General features: G+C 45.8%; 1 protein-coding gene across 4 annotated transcripts in view; it reads right to left on the minus strand.

The window, feature by feature from the left end:
• Positions 1-25081, minus strand: part of KCMF1 (potassium channel modulatory factor 1) — a 96573-nt gene that overhangs the window by 36203 nt on the left and 35289 nt on the right. Inside the window, exon 1 of one of the 4 annotated variants that reach the window (XM_039914464.1) lies at positions 3557-3573. The exons of the other annotated variants lie outside the window; for them this stretch is intronic. The gene's annotated coding sequence lies outside the window, so the exon portion shown is untranslated. Of the gene's footprint in view, positions 1-3556; positions 3574-25081 lie in introns of those variants that run through there. 4 annotated transcript variants of the gene reach the window in all.

A 25081-nucleotide genomic window follows, 5' to 3' on the forward strand; every position in this document is an offset into this window, starting at 1 on the left:
GACTGGAAGGGGGGTGAGGCTGGAGGCAGGGAGGTCAGCGAGGAGGCTGACGTAGTAGTCAGGGTGGGATGAGTGTGTTTTGGCCACACATTTCAAAGGCTCACTTTAAATAAAACATTAAAACAAAACTGGAAGGAAGGAAGGCAGGAAGGAAGGCAGGAAGGAAGGCAGGAAGGAAGGCAGGAAGGCAGGCAATACTTAGAAGTCAATGAAAACTGTCCTGACCTTTCTAACTTTTTAAGTAGGATAAACTTGTATTTGCCTTACTTAGAGGCCTGGAGTTGAGATTTAGAAATCAATCAATGGTATTTATCGACAGCTGACTATGTGCAGAGCACTGTCCTAAACACTTGGGAGAGTAAAATGACAACAAAAGAGAATTAATTAGCAGACACGTTCCCTGCCCTTAATGAGCTTGCAGATATCCCTTAGCCAAATACACGCACATTTTTCTCCTACTAATTTGCTGACTTTTGCTCTTTCTACAGGAGTGGGATATGCTGCCTTACTGTAATTGGCTGATAAGGGGGGGGTTCACGTTCTTGACCCCACGTTGAAAAAGACTCCCGTTAGGCGTCCTCTCTCTTAGCCAGCACCGCATGTATGTGCAAAATTGTTTTTTACGACATGATGTGGCCTTTCCTGACAAATGAGGGTCGTTGGAGAAGAATTTCCTCCGTAATTCTATCCGAAGGCATAGTTGAGGAAGGATTAATTACATCAGTTTTTAAATAACAACAAAAAGAATACAGCAGCAATCGCATGAAACCCTGTCTGAGGTTTAAGCAGAAGAACAATGTGAACATAGACTATTTTCCACCTCTGGACTCCTCCATTTTTAGAGCAATCAATAGTATTGAGCGCTACTTTTTTATAAATATTTTTTTTAATACCCAACTCGGCACACAGTAAGCACTTAAATGCCAGGGTAGATAGAAGGCAATCAGGTTGGACACAGTCCCTGTACCACTTGGGTCTCACAGTTTTAACCCTCACTTTACAGATGACGTAACTGAGGCCCAGAGAAGTGAAGTGACTTACCCAAGGTCACACAGTAGATGTGTGGCAGTGCAAGAATTAGAACCCACATCCTCCTACTCCCAGGCCCGTGCCCTTTCCATTAGAGGCAAACAGTGATTAACAGAAGATGATAATAATAATAATAATTATTATTATATTTGTTAAGCGCTTACTATGTGCCAAGCATTGTTCTAAGCGCTGGGGTAGATACAAGATAATCAGGTTGTCCCACATGGGGCTCACAGTCTTAATCCCCATTTTACAGATGAGGTAACTGAGGCACAGAGAAGTTAAGCGGCTTGCCCAAGGTCACATAGCGGATAAGTGGCAGAGGCGAAATTAGAACCCACATCTTCTGACTCCCAAGCCGTTGCTCTTTCCACTAAACCACGCGGCTTCATTACATATTTATATTAATGTCTGTCTCCCCTTCTACACTGTAAACTTGGTGTGGGCAGCAAAAGTGCCTATCAACCTGTTTACTGTACTCTCCCAAGCGCTTAGTACCATGTTCTGCATATAGTAAACCCTCAAAAAATACCATTTGATGATGGAGGTGAATAAACATCCTAACAATATGTAAATCGACACCTACCAAAGTTAGAGTGGTTTGATGCTGATGCTTGTCTACTTGTTTTTGTTTTGTTGTCTGTTTCCCCCTTCTAGACTATGAACCCGTTGTTGGGTAGGGATTCTCTCTCTGTTGCCCTACTGTACTTTCCGAGCGCTGAGTACGGTGCTCTACACACAGTAAACGCTCAACGAATACAACTAAACTAATGAATAAATGCTGAGCTGGTGTCTGGGAAGGTTTGTCTGGGGAGGAAGATAAGTAACAAGGGGCTGCTTCCAGGAGGAAGTAGGATTTCAGGAGGGGACTGGAGATGGGCGAGCTGTGGATTTATTTATTATATTATTTGATTTTTATCTGTTAGAGTTATCAGTAAAAATAATGGTGGCATTTATTAAGCAGGTACTAGGTGCCAAGCACTGTACTAAGCATTGGGACAGACGCAAGCTGATCAGGTTGGAAATGGTCCCCGCCACACACAGCGCAGAGTTGAAAGCAGCATGGCTGAGTGGAGAGAGACCGGGCCTGGGAGTCAGAGGACCTGGGTTCTAATTCCGGCTCCACCACTTGTCTGCTGTGTGATCTTGGGCAAGTCAACTTTACTGCTCGGTGCCTCTGTTAGCTCATCTGTAAAATAGGGATTAAGACTGTGAGTCCTATGTGGGACAGGAACTGTGTCCAACCCAATTATCTTGCACCTACTCCAGTGCTTAGCAAGTGCCTGGCATATAGTAAGTGCTAAACAAATACCATTAAAAAATGATAATAATAAGCATTAAAAGATACTGAGGATTTACAGATGACCATAAAGCTTCTGAAAAACTTAAGAGGAGCAGTTTTAGGAGGGAAGATGGAGTTCTGTTTTAGATATGTTTTTATCGGCAATGACAACCAAAAGAGATAGCACCAACTCCATCTCGCCCAGGCCCCAGTTTAAAAAGATGAGAAGTCTTGGGAACATTGAAGTCTGATGAAAAGGTGTCCAGTGAAAAGCTCAAAAGGTCTGATAGCAGATCGGAGGCCTGTTAAGCACTCAAAGGCAAAAAAGAGAGGAAGTTGAAAAGGTAGGGGAGGGAATATTAAAGAAAGGACAGAAAAGGCAGAGAGCAGAGCCTGAAAGATGGAAAAAGAAGACATTAAAAGGGAGGAAAAGGAGAGGGCAGAGAAACAAGGAAGGAGAAGAAGAGAGGAAAAAAGAAAAACACACTGGTGGGTTAGGGCGAATAAGAAAATTCTGCAATTATGACGAGACAAAAAAATTTCTCAAGGTAGTGTAGAGTTTGAAGGCGTCTGTGGCGCTGTCAGCGATACGTGGGAGAGAATGGCTGTAGAGCTGAGTCAGAGAGAAATAAGTGAATCGTGGGAGAGGGTGTAAAGACGGAAGGGTGAAGGCATAACTACCATTTGGTTAGAGAAGGGACTTTGGGATTCTAGATGGGGAGAAAGACTCATGCCCTCTTTGGTAGTCGTCAATCCTCCAACGGTGAGCATTCAATCAACTGTATTTATTGACCTCCTACCGGGTATTCTGCACTGGACTAAGCGCTTGGGACGGTACAACCCTTTTCCAACTGAAGCAGGAGAGACCTCAGAATTTTTCTTGTGCGGGCTGCGGACAAAAGCAGAGAGAATCAGCATTCTCTCTATAAAGGCTGGAGAATGAAGGGTGTGGTGAGTTTCTACTTTCACAACCTTAGCCAATGCATGAGTAAGAAAAGCTGACAAATCCTCTTTCTTCATCCTTTCCCCAAAGCCTAGCTTCACCAGTTGGGCGTTTCGTAACTCGATGACTGTGCATCAGTCAGTGGTATTTACTGAGTGCTTACTGTACGCAGGGCACTGTACTGAGCGCTTGGGAGAGTACAACAGAGTTGGTAGGCACGTCCCCTGCCCACAGTGTGCTCAGCGTCTACAGAGATTGTAAATAAAGCAGAATACCAAATTGTCTAACCTTTATATACTCACATAGATGTCTAATGTCTGTACGATTGCTCTTGGGAGAAATCGATTGGAATCTGCAACAGGATTGAACCTAAGAGTATTAAAATGTGAGAAACGTCATTCCCGGATTAGGCCAATGGTTCATCCAACAGCGGCTACAGGAAGATAGGAGGACCTATATGGTCGAGTGCCCTCCTTGACATCTTTAGTTCCCTCATCTGCAAGCGCTTAATATAGTGCTTTGCATGCAGTAAGCGCTCAGTAAATACGACTGAATGAATCTGCAAAATGGGGACTGAATCCCTGATGTCCCTCCTACTTATCCAGTGAGCCCCATGTGGGACCTGATCATTCATTCAATCGTACGGATTGAGCGCTTACTGCGTGCAAAGCGCTGTACTAAGCACTTGGGAGAATGCACTACAACAACAAACAGACCCACAATGAGCTCACAGTCTCTACCCCAATGTCCAGCATAGATTAACTGTTTAATCAATACCATAATTACAGTTCTCCCCAGCACTTGGGGGTGGGCCTCTTAAGTGCCTTAAATTTTCTCCATACTTTCCCCCAAATCTGCCTTTAGTAAACCACTAAGCTTTACTCAGGGCCTAGCACAGTGCCTGGAACATAGTAAGCCCTTAACAAATATCATAATTAAGGCAAGCCACTCCCCTCCGCCCCCCCACCCCCCATCCCCACGCACTTCTTTATGCTTGCTTTGCACCATTTCCTGTGGTCATGAATTCCACATGATTACCCCACTGTGTGCCAAGGAACCTTTCCTCTTATTTTGGGAATCTATTCGCCCGCTTCCACAGATACTTTTACATCCTGTCGTTGGAGGACTCGGTGAATCCTCATTCGTCCTGACCATGTCTTTCATGTCTGTAAATTTCAACTACAAGCCCCATCCAGTCGTGGTTTCAGCAACTGTGGGAGGCCGAATCTTGTCAGCCTGTCCTAACATGGGATGTTCTTCATCCTTCTGATTGCCTCTGTTGCAACTGCTCTGTACCCAATCCTATTCCATTATATCCCTCCTAGGACATAATCAGAGAAGCAGCAATGTGTAGTGGAAAAAGCCCGGGCCAGGGAGCCAGAAGGTCTTGGGTTCTAATCCCAGCTCCGCCACTTGTCTGCTGTGTGAGGTTGGGCCAGTTGTTTCACTTATCTGGGCCTCAGTTACCTCACCTGTAAAACGGGGATGGAGATCATGAGTCCCATGTGAGAAATGGGCTACGTCCAAACTAAGTAACTTCTATCTACCCCAATACAGTGCCTGGCATATACTAAGTGCTTAAGGGGTATCATTAGAAAAAAAAAGGGTCAGGGAAGGGGTCTTGGAGGAGTTGTTGCTTCAGAGTAATTCCTAGCTCAGTTTACCCCGTGAGAGTCTTTGCCTGATTTCATCTCCGAGTTACTCTGTATTCCCTCTAGACTGTAAGTTCATTGTGGGCAGGGAATATGTCTGTACATGGTTACTCTGTACTCTCCCAAGAGCTTAGTAGAGCTTAGTAGCACACAGTAAGCATTCAATAAATCCAACTGAAAGAATGAATGAAAAGGAAGCTGGGCACTAGTGTTAGAATAAGTCTCCACTCCTCCAGGAAACTCTTTCAGGAAGCTGTTGACTGTCTCTCTTGAGTAGCTGTAAGTGGGTAAGCATTCCCTAGAGGCCCACAAACAAAAACACAAGGCAATGATTGAACTACTTTTCTTTCATCTCAGTGTTAAGAACTGGGGAGAAGCATGAAAAAGAGTAGTGAATAGCAGCTGTGGCCTTTCTGAGCACCCTCTAGGTACAGTTCACTGTACTAAGCATTTGGAGAGTAAAACAAAAACTAGTGTGACATTTTCCTGCCCACCCCACAAGAGGTTATACTCGAATGGTGGAAACAGACGGAAGTATTTACAGAGTAATTGAATGTCCTGCCTTGTCTTATGCCGTCGAGTCGTCTCCGACCCATAGCGACGCCATGGACACATGTCACCTAGAATGCCCCACCTCCATCTGCAATTGTTCTGCTAGTGTATCCATAGAATTTTCTTGGTAAAAATTGAATGTACAACTGCATAAATTGGCTTATATTCCCTCCCCCTTCTCCCTCCCCAGTGCTTAGTACAATGTCTGGCACCTAGTGAGTAATTTAAATACCACAATTTTATTCTCTGGGCTTCAGTTTCCTCATCTGTATAATTGAGATTAGTAGTGTGAGCCCCATGTGGGACAGAGACTATGTCCAACCTGTTTAACTGGTATCTACCCCAGTGCTTAGAACTGTGCTTGGCACATAGTAAGTACCTTAATTATCATTACTATAAACTTAAAAACCTGAGAGCTGAGGAATGGGTATGGCAAAGCAGCACGGCCTAGTGGATAAAGCACAGGTCTGAGAGTCGCAGGATCTGGGTTCTAATCCAGGTCCCACCCTTTGTCTGCTGGTTGACTTTGGGCAAGTCGTTCAAATTCTCTGTGCCTCAGTTACCTCACTGTAAAATGTGGATTAAGCCCCATGTGCAACAAGGTGTGTCTGACCTGATTAACTTGCATTTACCCCAGCACTTATTACAGTGTCTGGCACATCGTAAATTCTTAACTAAAATCATTATCAAAAAAAAAAAGACCAAAGTGGCTGGTGGATTTATAGAACATGGAGTTTTATTGAACGTGGAGTTCTATAGATTTATAGAGGTGCAATTCTGGGACTTAATCGGGGAAGGCTTGTTGGAAGAGGTACAGTTTCAGGAGGGCTTTAGATATTGGTTGTGTCTGCTTATTGTTTTATTGTACTCTTTCAAGTGCTTAGCACACTGCTCTGCACACAGAGAGCACTCGATAAATACAATTGAATGACTGACAGGATATGGCAGTAAATAGGACGTGAGTACTGAAAGGCCACAAGGAGTCCAAGACCACTCTGAGATCGGAGGATCGGCAATTTTGCCTAATATAGAAAAGTTAGGAGAGGTATATTTCGTTGTCCGCTGTGTGACCTTGAGCAAATCACTTCGCTTCCTTGTGCTCTAGTTCCCTCATCTGTGGACTGAATGGGGATTGAGACTCTGAGCCTCACATGGGACACAGACTGTGTCCAACCCGATTTGCTTGCATTCACCCCAGCTCTTAGTACAGTGCCTGGCACATAGTAGGCACTTTAATACCACAAAAGATAGGTAGCTCCACTTGGGACATGTTGAGCTCGAGGTACAGGCGAGCCATCCGAGGGGATGTATCCGGGAGGCAAGCTCCACATTAGATGAGAGATTAGCAAGACAGGTGAGGACTTGGGAGACATAGAGACAGATATGTCTCTAATAGAGACAGGAGCTGAAGCGGGTGAGCAGATGATCTCCCCAAAGAGAGATCACTCAATCCGGCAGTGGTATTTACTTAGCGCTTACTGTGTGCAGAGCTCTGTACTACGTTCTTAGGAAAATACAATCCAACAGAGTTGTTATAAATGTGATCCCTGCCGACGGGGACAAAAGCAGAGGACGTGGCGCAGAGACTTGCGGATCCCCAGTAAGAGGAAGAGAGGTAGCTGATCGTATTTACTGAGCGCTTACTGTGTGCAGAGCACTGTACTCAGCGCTTGGGAGAGTGCAAGGCAGAAGAGGAGCCACTGAGCAAAACAACACGTGATCAGAGGAACCAAAAAGCATATTCATTCATTCATTCAATAGTATTTATTGAGCGCTTACTATGTGCAGAGCACTGTACTAAGCGCTTGGGATGAACAAGTCGGCAACAGATAGAGACGGTCCCTGCCGTTTGACGGGCTTACAGTCTAATCGGGGGAGACGGACAGACAGGAACAATGGCACTAAACAGCGTCAAGGGGAAGAACATCTCGTAAAAACAATGGCAACTAAATAGAATCAAGGCGATGTACAATTCATTAACAAAATAAATAGGGTAACGAAAATATATACAGTTGAGCGGAGGAGTACAGTGCTGTGGGGATGGGAAGGGAGAGGTGGAGGAGCAGAGGGAAAAGGGGAAAAAGAGGGTTTAGCTGCGGAGAGGTAAAGGGGGGATGGCAGAGGGAGTAGAGGGAGAAGAGGAGCTCAGTCTGGGAACGCCTCTTGGAGGAGGTAAGCATATCAGTTTAGTCCCGTGTCAGTCAAAACGAGGTACCTCAGTGTTGAGGAGGAAGTGGTCCACCAAGGTAATCCAACAGCATGACTTAGAAAAATCCTTCATGTAACCAAAAATCTTTAGTGGCCATACTAAACTGAACGCTGTGGCAGAATTCTGCCTGCTACCTAGGCAACTACGGTCCAACACTAATGAAAAAGGAAGAGGAAAACCAGATTGAGATAGCTAGCATTTCTTTTAGGAGAATATGGAGACAACATGGCATTAAACTCCAGTTTGCCTGGGGTGCATCTTTGGGACAGAACAGCTTCAGAGTTTACCAGGCTTCAATCAATCAATGGTATTTAATAATAATAATGTTGGTATTTGTTAAGCGCTTACTATGTGCCGAGCACTGTTCTAAGCGCTGGGGTAGACACAGGGGAATCAGGTTGTCCCACGTGGGGCTCACAGTCTTAATCCCCATTTTACAGATGAGGTAACTGAGGCACCGAGATTTAATGAGTGTTTACTATGTGCAGAGCATTGTACTAAATGCTTGGGAGTACAATAGAGCAGAATTAACAGACATGTTCTCCGCCCATACCAAGTTTACAGTCTAAGAGAGGGAGACAAACATTAATGTGAATAAATGAATAACAGGAATAAATAATATGAGAATTTTGTCTCTCTTGCCGCTGGCCCACATTCTCCCGCTGGCCTGGAACTCCCTTCCCGTTCATATCTGACAGATCGCTACTCTCCCTACCTTCAAATCCTTATTAAAATCACATCTCCTCCAAGACGCCTTCTCCGACTAAGCCCTCCTTCTCCCCTTCCCTTCTGCATCGCCTATGAACTTTGACCTGTACCCTTTTAAGCACTTGATGATCACCCGACCCTCGGGGCCCCCAGATATGCACAATGTAGCTTAATGTTGGTCTCCCCCTAGGCTCTAATGGGCAGGAAACAGAGTCTACCAAGTCTGTTGTATTGTAGTCTCCCAAGTGCTTAGTACAGTGCTCTGCATACAAGTACACAATAAATACCACTGGTTGATTGATGGCAGTGTCACAATATCCTTAAAAAATCTGAGACTGTCCCGAAATTCTGAGGATCACATTTTTGTAACTCTTAAGCCTCCACTTACAGATGGAAATTTTCTCCAACCATTACTCGTAAATATCACCTTGAAAAAGGTGTAACTTTCAGGAAACCATTAAGATCACCAAGCAACCACAATAAGGTCTGCAAAGAAGACAAACATTGGCCCCTGCTTTTGAAGGGCCTCTTGAAGTATCATTGTCAAGAACAGTAACAATAACTCTACCCTGGATTTAACACCCATCTTTTTTCCAAAGAGCCCAAAGCACACCATCTCATTTATAATTCCTAAAAGCAGGAAAGTAGATAGAAGCAAGTCTTACTTCTCCATTGTACCATTCAAAATGAATAACTGAAGCACAAGAAGCTTAAGTGACTTGGCCACGGTTATAAAAATCAAGACTAGAATCCAATTTTCCTAATTCCCAGTCCAGTTTTCTATCTCCATGGCTGACTGTGGTGTAACTCATTTGTACAAATGCTGCTAAAATGCTGTGAACGGGTCACATCCTTCATCACTGAGAAGATGCATTGTCTGCCCTCTGGTTAGTAAGAGCTCTTGGAATTAGCTGCTGGCAAAAACTATTTTGCCTGGAATGTATCTCTCTCTCTTGCTAGGAAAACTATTTAGCATTTAATCTATAAAATGACACAATGCTTGAGGTTAAAGTAATTGAAAAGAACAACTACACAACCGGGCAAGGCTATGCTAAGAAATTTTTTTCACACTGGCCAAAGTTCCCCTCATATGCTTCCCCCACTGTTTTCCATGTTGCTGCAACCCATCTGGACAGTGAAGGGAGTAGGGGTGAGCTGTTGGGAGTGATAACTTGCATCCTCCTCCCCTGTGGGAGGATCTAGATTCTAATCCCGGCTCTGCCAACAGCCTGTTGTGTGACCTTGGGCATGTCATTTCACTTAGCGGGGGCCTCGATTTCCTCATTTGTAAATGGGATGAAACATCGATTCTCCCTCCTTCTTAGACTGAAAGTTCTGTGTGGGACTAGGACTTCATCCAACCCGATTATCTTCCATCTACCCCACCCCGGTGCTTGCCCCATAGTAAACGCTTAACAAATACCATTATTGTAATTCTGCCCTCACTGTTATCTTCAGGGCAGCGTGGCGCAGTGGAAAGAGCACGGGCTTTGGAGTCAGGGCTCATGAGTTCGAATCCCAGCTCTGCCACTTGTCAGCTGTGTGACTGTGGGCAAGTCACTTAACTTCTCTGTGCCTCAGTTCCCTCATCTGTAAAATGGGGATTAAGACTGTGAGCCCCACGTGGGATAACCTGATTCCCCTGTGTTTACCCCCGCGCTTAGAACAGTGCTCTGCACATAGTAAGCGCTTAACAAATACCAACATTATTAGGGCACCACCTCCCCAGCCTTCTTCAAAGGAGAAGACTAGAAGATGCCATGGCCTTGTTTCTTGTTTGAAGGTACCTCTGGCAAATACCACAGTAGTCACAGAACTGTCATGCCTGGCAAACGGTTACACACATGCACAAAATCATCCTCCACCGCCCCACAAGTCAGAAAATACTATTGCATCATGAGTACAACACTGAAGCCCAGGTAATGCATATGTAAGCTTAGCTACTCCTGGAATTACCACATATTGCTAAGCGAACTACTGGGCTTGGAAGAGTCACAAGTTTGTGGAAGCAACTATTTTACTCCAAAAGAGTTTAGAGACAAAGACACACACCCACACACAAAAAATATATACAAATATTTTATAGACAAATCAACCTCTGGCCCAACCTCTAAGTCAGACTGAAATGCTCCAGGAAACTGAATTCCACAGCTTTAGATCTGAGGGGAGATAGGGAGGGGGAAAAAAAGAATTATTTTTGCCTCTGTCTTTTGCAGCACCACGGGGCTCAAGCCAACAATGGGTGGGATGAGCGGGGTCTCAAGGAGGTTATTAATAATAATTGTGGTATTTGTTAAGCACTGTTCTAAGTGCTGGGGTGGATCTAAGCTGATCAGGTTAGGCACAGTCCCTGTCCCACATGGGCCTCTCAGTCTTAATCCCCATTTTACAGATGAGGTAACTGAAGCTTGGGGAAGTGAAGTGACTTGCCCAAGGTCACGTAGCAGACTCGTGGCAGAGCTGGGATTAGAACCCATATCATCTGACTCGCAAGCCCAGGCTCTTTCCATTGGGCCATGTCACTTCTAAGACCAGAGGAGAATTTGGAGAAGAGGGCAAGATGGGGAGAAAGAAAGATGGGGAGAGGAGGGAAGGGAAGCTGCAGCTCAGCAGGGAAGAATGGGGGTGAAAGGAAAAAAAAATCAAAGGAGGGAGAAAGGCCAAAAAGAGGAAAGAAAAAGGAGGGAAAAGGGGACGGCAGTTGTGACGGGGCTCCCCAAACCAAACCTGCAGGAAGTAGACAGTCACGCCAAGGGCTCCCCAGGTTGGGGAGACTGTCCTGCAGCCTCTCTGGCCGGGGTGGACCTCCAGCTCGCCCACAAAGGGCTCTGGGATGAAGGGAAGTGAGCCAAACCTCGCTGGGAAGTCCCAGCCTGCCGGGAGGATCTTGGCTCTGCTCCTGGCCCACTTTCAACTCCTCAAGGTGGCCCAAAAAGCCATAAGGGGCCCGCTGACACATTCGGCATTAACCACTCCTTGCCCGAGCTGAGCCCTCGATGGGGCAAAGGCCCCCGTCTGACACAAGGAGCTGGTCCCTGTTTGGAAGCACCAAGGGACAGAGCTACTTGATTCATCAGTGGCATTTATTGAGCGCTTACTGTGCACAGCGTACAGTACGAAGCGCTCAGAAGGGTGCAATACCGCAGAGTTGGTAGGCGCACTACTTGACATCTTGCAACGGGAAGACAAGAGGTCGAAAAAAGGAAAATCGAGCGGCAGAAAACAGAAGATGAGATTGCCACTTAACTGCAACGACAGAGTCAACTGAAAGGTAACGCTGTGGAATCAAACAGTCAAACAGCGCGTGGAGATGGAATGATTTACTGTGACCCTAAAGATGCAGTGGAAAAAGCCAAAGCCAACAAGCTTGATTCTCTATTTTTGGGAGGAAGCTCAGGGGCCATGGAATTCTGTAGGCCAAATTGCTTACAAAAGCGCAGACATCAATTATCTTCTAGTTTATTCCTAGTAAGCTTTCTTGCTCTTTTAGGGCAGATCAAATTGTCTTTGAAACCAAACTTTTCAACTCCAGAAACCAAACTTTTCCCTCCCTACTGCCTCACCTATGCACTTGAGTCCTTGATACTCTAACCACTGACCTCCCTGTGGGCATGGAATATGTCTGTTTATGGTTATATTGTACTCTCCCAAATGCTCCGCACGGTACTCCGCACATAGTGTGCGCTCAATAAATCCAAATGAATGGTCAAATGAATGCCCAAGGTCACCCAGCAGACAAGAGGCGGAGCCGTTATTCGAACCCAGTTCCTGCTGCCTCCCAGGGTCTATCCACTAGACCACTCTGCTCCTCCCCTTTTGTTCCTTGTTTTTTCCTCAACTTCTCACTCAAAATTTCCCCTTTTTTCTTGCCACCCCTCTTTACCATATTTGCCTGTAGCTATTGTTATCTGCTCTCCACTCCCTCTCTACCTTCCTAGCCAGATTCCCACTGGCCATCTTGCCCCAATGTCGGAATCTCCCTAACATTAGAATCTACGACTCTCCCCTACCGATCCGATCTTCTCTTCATTAACTGCTCTTATCTCCTCCTATATTCCTGCTTTTCAAAATGGGCGTTATGCCAGATGGGGAGGTGGGATGGGCTACAGTTGGAGGCCCTCTGGACTGGATTCCTGAGGCCGTGGGCTAGGCAGGGTCAGAAGGACAGTCAAGGAGCTACCTAGCCTCCCTCCCAGGGCAGAGATAACACCCACCTGTTTCTCTCTGATGTTTAACTAACCCTCTGCATTTGCTTTCTCCTCTGAGCCATGAGGACCTCTGAATCACTCCAGATTGAGTAAGTGCCTCATAAATATCATAATGATTAATAATCAGTCGTCCCTGTGAACACAATGCATGTTACTCAGAATAACTGTAGTATCTGTTAAGTGCTTAATGCGTGTCAAGCATTGTTCAAAGCACTGGGGCAGATACAAGATCATCAGGTCAGACAGTCCCACAAAGGGCTCACAGCCTACATAATAATATTGGTGATATTTGTTAAGGGCTTACTATGTACCAGGCACTGTACTAAGCACTGGGGTGGATATAAGCAAATCTTATCAGACACAGCTTCTGTCTCACATAGGGCTCGCAGTCTCTCCCAAGCATTTAGTATAGTGTTATGCACATAGTAAACGCTAAATAAATACAAGTGAAAAATAGCCAAGCACTTGGACAGTTGAGAAAAGGCATGGGCACAAGCTGCCCTAAATACCTACCTACTTCACCAAGCGGGCTTAGGGTGATTGGACAAAGACAGACAGTACAGAGTCTTCCAGGTCAAATGGCAAGATGGATCCAGGATTACCTCTCAACTCCTTTTGGTCTTTCCCCAGAGGCAGGAAGTCTCTCAATTTCAGTCTCTGAAATTGCCTCATCCACATGTGGGGCTACATAAAACCAATAACTTGTTTTTTTGTTTGTTTGTTTTTGGTCGGGGAGGGGAAGGGAAGAGGAGGAAAATGACCAAATTCAATTCAAACAATTTGGAGGGTACAAATTTCTAGTGAGGTTCAACTCACTCTGGGCAACTCTCGGGGCAGCCTTGGACCTCCCAAGTCCTCCCCTCTGGAGAGCTGCTGCCCTAAGGGACAAAAGGTGGGGGAAGATCAAGGTTGACCCTGGGGAATCAAGGCTGAGACTACCCACCATAGTCAGAGAACTTGGGGAAGGAAGGATTGGTACCACAGATAATAATAATTAATAACTGGGGTATTTGTTAAATGCTTACTCTGTGCCAAGCACTGTTCTAAGTGCTGGTATAGACATGCGATAATCAGGTTAGCCACAGTCCCTGCCCCATATGGGGCTCAGAGTCTTCCTCCCCATTTTACAGTTGAGGGAATGGATGCCTAGGGAAGTTAAATGACTAAATAATAATCATAACAATGGTATTTATTAAGTGCTTACTATGTGCCAGGCACTGTACTAAGCGCTGGGGTGGATACAAGCAGATCAGGTTGGACACAGCCCCTGTCCCACATGGAGCTCACAGTCTCAATCCCCATTTTAGAGATGAGGCAAGTGAGGCACAGAGAAGTGAAGTGACTAGCCCAAGGTCACAGAGCAGACTAGTGATGGAGCCAGGATTAGAACCCACGAGCTTCTGACTCCCAGGCCCATGGTCATGGAGCAAACACGTGGAAGAGCCGGGATTAGAACCCACGTCCTCTGACACCCAGACCCGTGTTCTTTTCATTAGGCCATATTTGGCAGCAGTAGTTAATAATGTCAGCAGTATCTGTTAAAGGTTTACTAAGTGCCAAACACTGTTCTAAGTGTTGGGGGTGATACAAGCTATTCAGGTGAGTCACGGTCCCTATCCCACACAAAGCTCACAGTCAAAACATGAGGAAAAACAGATACTGGATCTCCATTTTACAGGTGAGGAAACTGAGGCACAGAGAACAGAGTCACTTGCCCAAGGCCACACAGCAGGCAAATGACAGAGTTGGGATTAGAACGCAGGTCCTCTGATTCTGGTCCTTCTACTGGGGGGAAGAAGCATAGTAAAAGAACAGGTACATTAACGAGCAAATGTAAACTTAGTGTACACATAAGGATATGTACCATTAAGAGTTTTTTTTTGGGGGGGTGGTATTAAAGGGCTTAGAAGAGGGCAGATTTCAATGCATGAATGAGTCATGAGGGACAACACAGTACACATTTGCTAAGCGCTTATTATGTGCCGGAAGCTATACTAAACAATGGGACAGATACAAGATATTTGGGTTGGACACAGCCCCTGTCCCACTTAGGGCTCACAGTCTTCATCCCCATTTTACAGATGAGGTAACTAAGGCACAGAGTAGTGAAGTGACTTGCCCAAGATCAGACAGCAGATGACGAGTGGTGGAGCTGGGATTAGAACCCATGTCCTCTGACTCCCAGGCTCATACTGTTTCCACTCGGCCATGGTGCTCCTCATTAAATACCCGGAGATTAAACAGTACCTGTCTCCCTCTCCTTCAGACTGTGCGGAACATGTAGCACAGGGACTGTGCCCGATCTGATTATCTGTATCTACTCCATCACTTGGTATACAGTTACAGTTGCCACAATTATTATCATTATTACTATCACCATCTTGTATTGGGAGTAGAGAAGCAGTCTCATTTCTCAACAGTTCACTGAGGGGACAGCAAGCATCAGAGAGACAGGAATAGGGGGTGGAGAGGGTGGTTAAAACGGAGAGCAGACTCAAGGAAGGGATTGGGGGAGGGTACGAAGGAGTCTTAGAGGTAGAGAAAAGGAAAATCCAAACAGGGAGAGAGCTTCTTCTGGCACGTAAGCCAGTGTTTTGTTGAAGTTAGTCCACCAACACACATTTCCCTTAGAGCAAAATAAATTAAATTAGAGATCAGAGGTACACCTTACCCACAAAAGTCTCTTCACTTTTTACCATTCTGTCACACCCGCAGAGAGTTTCGGAAAGAGAGACGGTTTAAAGGCTTTCACTCCCCCAGGTCCTGACCCTCTCGATGTTCGATGAAGTCCTGAGTCTGCTTACAGAAGGAGGGGCCAAACCTCCGCTTCCCCATCTCTCCGGGGATGCTGTTTTGTTCACTTACAACGTGCTGCTTCTATAGTCTTACTGCCCGTACGAACACACATGTTGAGTAGTGGATAAAGCCCGGGACTGGGACTCAGGTCACGGGTTCTAATCCCGGCTCTGCCACTGGGCGGCTGCGGGACCTCGGACAAGTCACTTTACTTTTCGGGGCCTCAGTTACCTCACCTGGAAAATGGGGATTGCGACAGTGAGCCCCATGTGCGACGGGGACTGTGTCAAGCCTGATTTGCTTGCACCCACCCCAGGGCTTAGTACAGTGCCTGGCACGTAGTAAGGGCTTAACCGATACCACAATTATTATTGCCTCCCCAAGGGTGCTGCAAGCAGGTTTAAGGTGACCCTGTCCTGGTTTTTGCCTCAAATGCTCATCTACATCGACAGTGAGGGATTTCTGGTCAGTCAGCAATGGAGGTGGCAAAAATTCCAGCATTGACCAATGCCATTCATGAAAGGCAGGTGGGCAGACCACAGAAGATAAGAGGCGGGTGGACTGTCGGACCTGGAAGACCCACCTCTCTCTCGGCTGCGTTCTCCACAGGGCAACCTCGGCCCCTCCTCAACGCGGGTTCGAGTCCTCCGTGGGTAAAAAGCCCGCTGGAAACAATGACTTCCCTGTTCCACCTCCCGGCCTTCTCGTCATTTATCGTATTTAGAATCAAACCGATTCGCTGTTCCCTCCTCCGCTTTGTTGTGGCTCCGAAAGTAACTTGAAACCCAAATCGCTACAAACGGGAAATGGGACGTTTCCATGGAAAATCCTGACTCACTGAGGGTGGGACCGTCAAAATTGGTAGCGGTCGGTCGTGGTAGTGACCCCTGGGAAGGCTTGTTTGTTTCTCAACACATTGTCTAAATATCAATGGTAGGGGGGATTTTTTTTTCCTCTTCATTCTTTCAACTGCTTCATCATTAAAGCACTTGATGAGCTCTCAAGACATCTTGAGCCAGCACCTAATAATCATAATGGAATCTGTCAAGCACTTGCAATGTGCCAATTCACTATTCTAAGCTCTGGGGGTAGGTGCAAGATAATTAGGTCAGACACGGTTCCTGTCCCACAATCTAAGTAAGAAGGAGAAAGGGGAATTTTAATCCCCATTTTCCTGATGAGGCACAGAAAAGTTTGACTTTGCCAAGGTGACAGGGCTGGCAAACAGCAGAGCTGGGACTAAATTTCCAGGTCCTTGTTCTTTCCACTAGGCTACGCTGCTTTCCCTTGACCGCCTGTGGACAGAGCTGAAAAGAAAATCTTCCCTGTAGGCATGGGGAATGCCTAAACCAGCCAAGAGATGGGATTTCTTCTTTTTAAAAAAGACTCGAAGGATGGAGATACAACCACCTCTCGTGTCTCAGGCTGTTTTCACGTTTTAACCAAGAAGCTTTGTTGGGGGGGCTAAACTGAAATAGTAAATATGAAAACACCTTGAACTTCTCAAAGGTATGATACAAACCCAAGTCATCAGATCGCTATAAATCACAGATATATGCGGGCAGAAAACTTGACCCCAGAAATTGTACATCTAAAATAGCCCTTCCTGGAGGAGCAGCTTATATGGAGAGGGTGGCTGAACTTAGCCCAATTTCCTGCCCGGACAATAGAGCCACTGGCCGCTTTTTCCAAAATAACTGCTCTCTCATTAGTAAGTGCTTAACAAATACCATCATCAAAGATGGGTTTAAAAAGGTGACATATTGGGAGAGGCAAAAACAGTGTTTATTTCACGAGGGGTATTCTGTGGGCTACCAGGGAGGTTTAAGGTTGCTACAGAATTAATAGCAAACCAGAAAATAATATTGGATGAAGCATTTTCAGTAAAGGAAATGAGCAGGTAGGGTAGGGGGAGGAAGGGAGGGAATCTGAAAGTGACTGAATGGCACCGTAAACAAACATAGGCATAAAAACTTTAAATTACTTTAAATTCCAACAAGTTTTAAAATCAGTGACTGATAAACTATTTTCCCATGGCCCCTGTGCATTTCATAACTAAACACACATACATGTTTCTGAATCACTCTTTTAAAAGAAATTCTCTTAATTTTACAGCATAGTTTTGTAGTGACCACGGCTTATCTTTGGGGTATGGATTTTATCGGTCTTAATCCAATCACTCCCCCGACTCTCTACCACGTCCCCCCCAGTCAATCAACTTTTTAATACTAGGCTTAAACCTGAAAAAAAATATTATAAAGGACCACACAACTTCCATTGCCAAAATGCATTTAAGTTGAATTACAAATCCACTCTAACTCTGACTCGGTCAACTTAAATCGGTTTAGTGCCCCGTCAACATCTCCATGGTCCTTTATAAGACTGATGTGCATTTTGAAGGGTCATTTTTAAAAGTTTTTTTTCTTGGAGATTTTCCTTTACTCCACTGTGAAAAGGCTCTCGGGTGTCTCTGGTTAACTTCTCTCCTAAGGCTCTTTCTCTCCTATGCCGTCGCTCCTCTCGCTCCAAGAAACCCTCTCCTTAAAAACCAAGATGGGCATCCGGTTCGGTTTAGGACCGATGCTGGATTTCGATTCGAGTTAGGAGGCCGGAACATCCCGAGGTATGCCAAAGTGGAACTGGGGGGACAAAAGAGGCAGCATGGCTTAGTGGAAAGGCTTGGGAGTCAGAGATCGTGGGCACTAATCTGGCTCCTCTGCCGCTTGTCAGCTGTGGAACTTTGGCCAAGTCACAACTTCTGTGCCTCAGTTACCTCATCTGTAAAATGGGGATTAAGACTGCGAGCCCAAGGAGGGACAACCCGATAACCTTGTATCTATCCCAGTGCTTAGAACAGTGCTTAGAACAGTGCTTGGTACAAAGTAAGTGCTTAACAAACAAACACCATCATTATTATTATTGAAAGGTCGCTAAGAAACTCATGTCATTTGCTAACACCAGAAGGAAACAGTGACCGACAAGACGTTTGCCCAAGCAGACGTCTGCAGATAGGAGAAGAAAGCTGAAATGAAATCTCTGACTGGGCTCGCTGTGGGCAGGAATGTGTCTATTATACTGTACTCTCCCAAGCACTTAGTACAGCGCTTTGCACACAGTAAGTGCTCAATAAATATGACAATGAAATTTGATTCTCACCCCAAATCCATTCCCTCCTTCAGCAAAATGAGGCCTAGATTTACCCAAGCCTGCTCTGTCCTGCTCTAGCCCAGGAAAATCAGTCTGCAAAGAGGAGAGTCCAGCTCAGGTTGGGGATGGGGAGGGAGGAGGACCCTGAGGCAATTCTGTACCACCACCTTTTTTTCTTTTAGTGGTATTTGTTAAGCGCTTACTACGTGCCAGGCCCCATACTAAGTGCTGGGGTAGACACACGTTTAATCAGGTTAGTCACAGCCCCTGTCCCACATGTAGCTGACGGTCTTAATCCCCATTTCACAGACAGGGTAACTGAGGCCCAGAGAAGTGAAGTGACTTGCCCAAGGTCACACAGCAGACAAGTGGCAGAGCTGGGATTAGAACCAGGTTCCTCTGACTCCCAGACCCAGGCTATATCCACTATCCATTCTCAAATGTTGCTATTCACTCTCAGATGTTTCTCAAATGTTTTCAACCCTCCCCATCAAGACTTACTTCACAAAAAAAAAGTCAGTTTGGCTTAGTGGACAGAGCACAGGCCTGGGAGTCAGAGGTCAGGGGTTCTAATCCCAGCTCCGTCACATGTCTGCTGTGACCTTGAGCAAGACGAGAAGCAGCGTGGCTCAGTGGAAAGAGCACGGGCTTTGGAGTCAGAGGTCATGAGTTCAAATCCCAGCTCTGCCACTTGTCAGCTGTGTGACTGTGGGCAAGTCACTTAACTTCTCTGTGCCTCAGTTACCTCATCTGTAAAATGGGGATTAAGACTGTGAGCCCCACGTGGGATAACCTGATTCCCGTGTCTACCCCAGCGCTTGGAACAGTGCTCTGCACATAGTAAGCGCTTAACAAATACCAACATTATTATGTCACTTCACTGGGCCTCAGTCCCCTCATCTGTAAAACAGGGACTAAGAGTGGGAGCCCTATGTGGGACAGGGACTCTGTCCAACATAACTTGTATCTACCCTGGTGCTTGGTACATAGTAAGGGCTTAACAAGTACCATAAATATTATTAATTTTTTGGTAAAGGGAGATGTTCATAACAACTTTGTACTTTTTTCCTTCTCTAAGAGAAGAGATGAGAGGAGACACACCATGGCCTAGTAGAAAGAGCACAGGCCTGGGAGTCAGAGCACCTGGGTTCTATTCCCAATTCTGCCATGTTGTATCTGCAATTTTGGGAGGGGAACTCATAATTCAAATGCACGAGGGGCTTCTCCACTTCCAGCGGCCACACACAGAGACCAAGAGTTGCAGGTTGCAAGACCTCTGTCTCCTGATCCCACTGGGTTTCGGGCTCCCTGGCCACCGCCAGCTCACACTTCTCGCCCATTTGATCTAATCGGATGGCAGCCGAACCCAACCGAGCTGAAGTACGTGCTCTGAGCATCTCCAAAAATCAAAGGATAAAAATACACTTCATTTAGACTTGAATTTTCCACTCGCTACTTTTACTACGGTAATGAAATGTTAAGTACATTTTCCACTTGACGCAAGCAAGAGCTGACTTTCGGCACGGCCTTTACATGTGCTCGATAGTAAGTCGTTCATTCAGTAGGATTTCTTGAGCGCTGTGTACAGAGCATTGTCCTAAGCGCTTGGGAGAGGACGCTGTAACCATGAACGGGCACGTTCCCTGCCCACAACAAGCTTACAGTCTAGACTGCGAGCCCATTGTTGGATAGGGATCATCTCTGTTGTCAAATTGTACTTCCCAAGCGCTTAGTACAGTGCTCTGCACACATTAAGCGCTCAATAAATACAACTGAATGAATGACTACAGTCTAGAGGGAATACAGAGCAAGATGGAGATGAAATCAGGCAGAGACCTGCAAAGGGTAAAGTGACCTAAAAGCACTATGAAGCATGAACAGCGGTTCATGCTCAGCACGTGACTCAGGTGTCTAAGTCCAAAATTGCAAGGATTCATTCGATTATATTTATTGAGCGCTTACTGTGTGCAGAGCACTGTACTAAGCGCTTGGGAGAGTACAATGTAACAATAAGAAGATATATTCCCTGTCCACAATGAGCTTCAGCATGGGACAAGGGGCAAGAAGCCTAACTAGGAATAGTAGAGATAACCCCGGATGGATGAGGCTAAGATTTCTGGAGCCCCATTCACTAGCATCATCGAACGAACCGAGTCACTGAGCTGAAAGTCGTCCTCCCCTCAACCTTTCCCACCCCTCTTGACCCCCACAAGGAGGATGAGGAAGAATTAAAAGGACCCTTGCTGCTGTGGATCAATGCGGGTATGAGGGTAATCAGGAGGCAGCGCGGCTTTGTGGAAAAAGCGTGAGCCCGGGAGTCAGACGACTTGGGTTCTTATCGCGGTTCTGCCACTTTCTTGCTGTGTGACCTTGCGCAGGTCTCTTCACTTTCTGTGCCTCAAGTTCCGACTGTAAAATGGGGATTCAAAACCTGTTGGCCTCAGTCAACTGACTGTGAGCTCCACGGGGGACAGGGACTGGGCCCGAACCGATGAACTTGTATCTAACCCAGAGCTTTGTTTAGGACTTGGTAAACACTTAACAGATATAATTATTATTATCAGGAAGCATAACCTTATCGAAAAAAACCCACTTAGCTACATCTTCCCATCCCACTACCTGTTGCAATTGCCTTCCACAGTACTCGGCACACAGAAGCATTCATTTAAACCCGATGATGACGCTGAATTGTGACAGGAAGTTCCCGTTTTAAAATCTCTCACTGGATGACGACGGGGAAGCAGTGTGGCCTAGTGGAAAGAGCACTGACCCGTGAGTCAGAGGATATGGGTTCTAGTCCAAGCTTCACCACTTGCCTGTGAGACTTTGGGCAAAACACCTCTGTGCTTCGGTTCCCTCATCTGCAAAATGGGGATTCAACTTCTATTCTCCCTTCTACTTGGATCGTGATCCCCACTTGGGACCTGATTATCTACCCTAGGGCTCAGTACAATGCTTGGCAGAAAGTGCTTAAATACCACAATTAATATTTTTATCATTAATATTGACTAGGTAAAATATCATGACAGTAAATACCAATGGGGATTCTGAATTTTTTTTTTTAACCCTTTTTCACCAGGGCAGGCCCATTTCCTAATGAGCACCTCAAGCAGAGCAAGATTTAATGCTTTTCTTGGACCATCCCAAAATAGTACCAGCACACCAAAGTCCACTGAAAAGTCAAAGTTAACCACAAAAATCAGTTTATCTCCTTACATGGCATTCTCCAATAGTTAGGGGCAAAACAGGTCACAATTTGACTCTCTCCCACCATCTCAGTTTAGAGTGGAATGCTTGCACTGAACCATGAGGCCACTGACAGTTTTTTACCTTTTCAGAATTTTGTTTCCAATCCTAGAGAAGCAGCATGGTCTAGCGATAGAGCACGGGCCTGCAAGTCAGAGGACCTGGGTTCTAGTCCTGGCTCTACCACTCGTCTGCTGTGTGACACTTGGCCAAGTCATCTCACTTCTCTGGGCCTCAGTTAACTCATCTGCAAAATGAGGATTAAGAAGGTGAGTCCCATGTGGGACAGGGACTGTGTCCAAACTGATCAGATGGTATCTACCCCAGCGTTTAGAACAGTGCTTGACACATAGTAGGTGCTTAACAAATACCATCATAATTATTGTGAACCCGGAAAGTGCATATTTCAGTTCTACTCTACTGTACTCTCCCCACTCACCAAAGGCTGCCTATCTCTCTGGCGCTGGTGAATGAACAGTGACCTAAAGTTTAATATTCTCTGTTCAGAGTAGAAACAGCTTGCCATCTCGGGTGTTTTTGACATTTACAACACTCGGCAAATATTGGCTTAGCTCACTAAACAAAAGAAATCGCTTTCATTTGCCCCTGCTTTAGTCTATGTGCCCACCTCTGGTTGAGCTGGAGGTTGGAGTTTGCTGGCATACCAATTCCTATCTGTCTCCTGCTTCTGTGTCTGTGCATTACACACAAGATTATCTGGGTCACCCTTCATTTTTCACTTGATGGCCATCGACTGGACAGATGTAATTCATACACTTCAGGAGACAAATTTAAGGGAAGAGAGCCTAGCGAGAGAATAGGCTTTTCTTGAAAGTTAGCCCTTAAGTTTCGGTAGTCACAGAGAAACCCTGAAATCTTCCAACATTCAAGTGGGATTACAAACCCTGAAATCTTCCTAGAGACAAGTACAGTTCGAACCCTATCTCCTCCAGGAGGCCTTCTCCAACTAAGCCCTCAGCCAATCGAGCAATCCGCGGCATTTGCTGAGCATTATGATGTGCACAGCACTAAACTAAGCGCTTGGAAGAGTACGACAGAATTAGGGGACACGTTCCCTATCCATAACCTCCTGGGGACACGTGAGAGGCTGAAAAGGTCACACTGCAAAAGCCACAGTACCAATCACCCAGTAAAAGTGCTCCTTATCATGCTGGCGTGCATGCATGCTTTTACCAGTGGCCAGAGCCGTTGGCTGTTTTTGCCTCCATATCTTCTCATAACTATAATAATAAGGGTGCTCGTTAGCACCTACTATGATAATAATAATAACTGTGGCATTTGTTAAGTGTTTACTATGTGCCAGGCACTGTACTAAGTGCCAGAGTGAGCACAAGCAAATCTGGTTGGATGCAGTCCCTGTTTCACATGGGGCTTTACAGTATTAATCCCCATCATGAACAAGGGAACTTGTCCCGCCTTTCTGTACACTCCCAAGTCACTGGTATAGTGCTTTTCACTCAACAGGCAGGCAATAAATACCATCCATTGCGGGAATGATGTATGCGTGACCTGTTAAATTGTGTACCACGCAAGGGCAGGGGCCATATCTTGAATTTCTCTCCCCTCAAGGCAGGTAGTCGGATAATGGGATAAGACTTTCTAGGTCAACCAGAAGGTCAATTACTAGGTCAATTATTTCCATTTGTCTCGATTCGGAGAAAAATCTCTCGGTGTGTGTGGGAGATTCTGAATTTCCACCTTGGTCCGCACCTGATCTATCTTTGTTTTTTTAGAACTCACGGGTTGCTCAAAGCCAGTTCAGGTACATTGCCAGAGCGTTAGAAAAATCTCATTTCTTGGCTCCAAAGAGGGAACGTCGAGAGCAAGACGGAAATGAAATTTCCATCTTGGACGATTTGAACGCATAGGCCCGTGACATAAAGGAGCTCCTTAACCCATTCTGAAAAGGCACCGAAGGAACTCGCCCTTCATCGCCTTAAATCTAGCTGACTTCTCTCCGTTCACAGGGTAACAGACAGGAGTATACATTAACGGCACTGACCTGCTGCTCTCCGGAAAACATCCCTCTCTTCCGAAAGCGGAGGATCCAGCAGAGGAGTGGCTGAGCTCGGATCTTTTTCGAGAAAGACGACGATTGCTATATTAAAACCTAGCGTGGGAAATCTGTGCTAAGGAGCAAGCTACAGCTGAGAAGTTCATTTCTCTGCCCAACTGCTACAACCTCCCTGTCCGCTGGTAAGGTACATGCCCTCACCGGTGCTTCGTTTCCCGGTCACGGTGCACCGCCTTGTCCCCCACTGCAGGTGCTTTTGATAAACCCTGCGTAGACGATTACTCTCCCCGCCTTTAAAGCCTTATTAGGCACTGGGGTGAATACAAGCAAATCAGGTTGCACACAGTCCCTGTCCCACATGGGGCTCACAGTCTCAATCCCCATTTTACAGATGAGGGAACTGAGAGATAGAGAAGTGAAGTGAGTTGGCCAAGGTCACACAGCAGAAAAGTGGAGGAGCTGGGATTAGAACCCATGACCTTCTGACTCCCAGGCCCATGCTCTATCCACTACATCATGCTGCTTCTCTGCCCATATGTACGTATCTGAAATTTATTTCTACTAATGTCTGTCCATCTCTTGACTGTAATCTCACTGTGGGCAGAGAATATGTCTACTCATCCCAAGTGCTTAGTATTCATTCATTCAATCGTATTTATTAAGCGCTAACTGTGTGCAGAGCTCCGCACAGTTAAGCGCTCAATAAATATAACTGACCGACTTTCTTAACCCCAGGGGAATAAAACTGCTATACTCCCCCCGTTCGCCCCATTTGGTGAGAGGTAAATTGAAGAGTGTGGTTTATCGGCAATTTTAATTATCCAACAATGGCTCCCCTTGATTTGTGGGGCGGTTCGAGATGACGCGGATTCAACATGCCAAATAGTTACGGCACATTCCGTTGGTGGTGTTTTTCATTTCTGGCTCTGCAATAGGATGCTGGCTTTCTTCCTCCACCCACCTTCACTATCTCACACTCTACTGGGAGCGTTTACCTCAATTTGTCCCGCTTTGGAGCAAATCTCTCTGTATGTGTGAGAGATCTTTAATTTCCATCTTGGTTCCCATCAGATCTTTCTCTGCTTTTTGAGGACTCACGGGTTCCTTAAAGGCAGTTCAGGTACATTTGCCAGAGTGTTAAAATCACTCTTTTCTTGGCTCTGAACAGGGAACATCGCCAGCAAGATGGAAATGAAATGTAAATCTCTGACATCTTGAACAAGTAGGCCTGTGGCATTATGGTTGGTAGCTGCACACTTTCCATCTGATTTCCT

Source organism: Ornithorhynchus anatinus, chromosome 17 (assembly GCF_004115215.2).
Source record: "Ornithorhynchus anatinus isolate Pmale09 chromosome 17, mOrnAna1.pri.v4, whole genome shotgun sequence".
NCBI lineage: Eukaryota > Metazoa > Chordata > Mammalia > Monotremata > Ornithorhynchidae > Ornithorhynchus > Ornithorhynchus anatinus.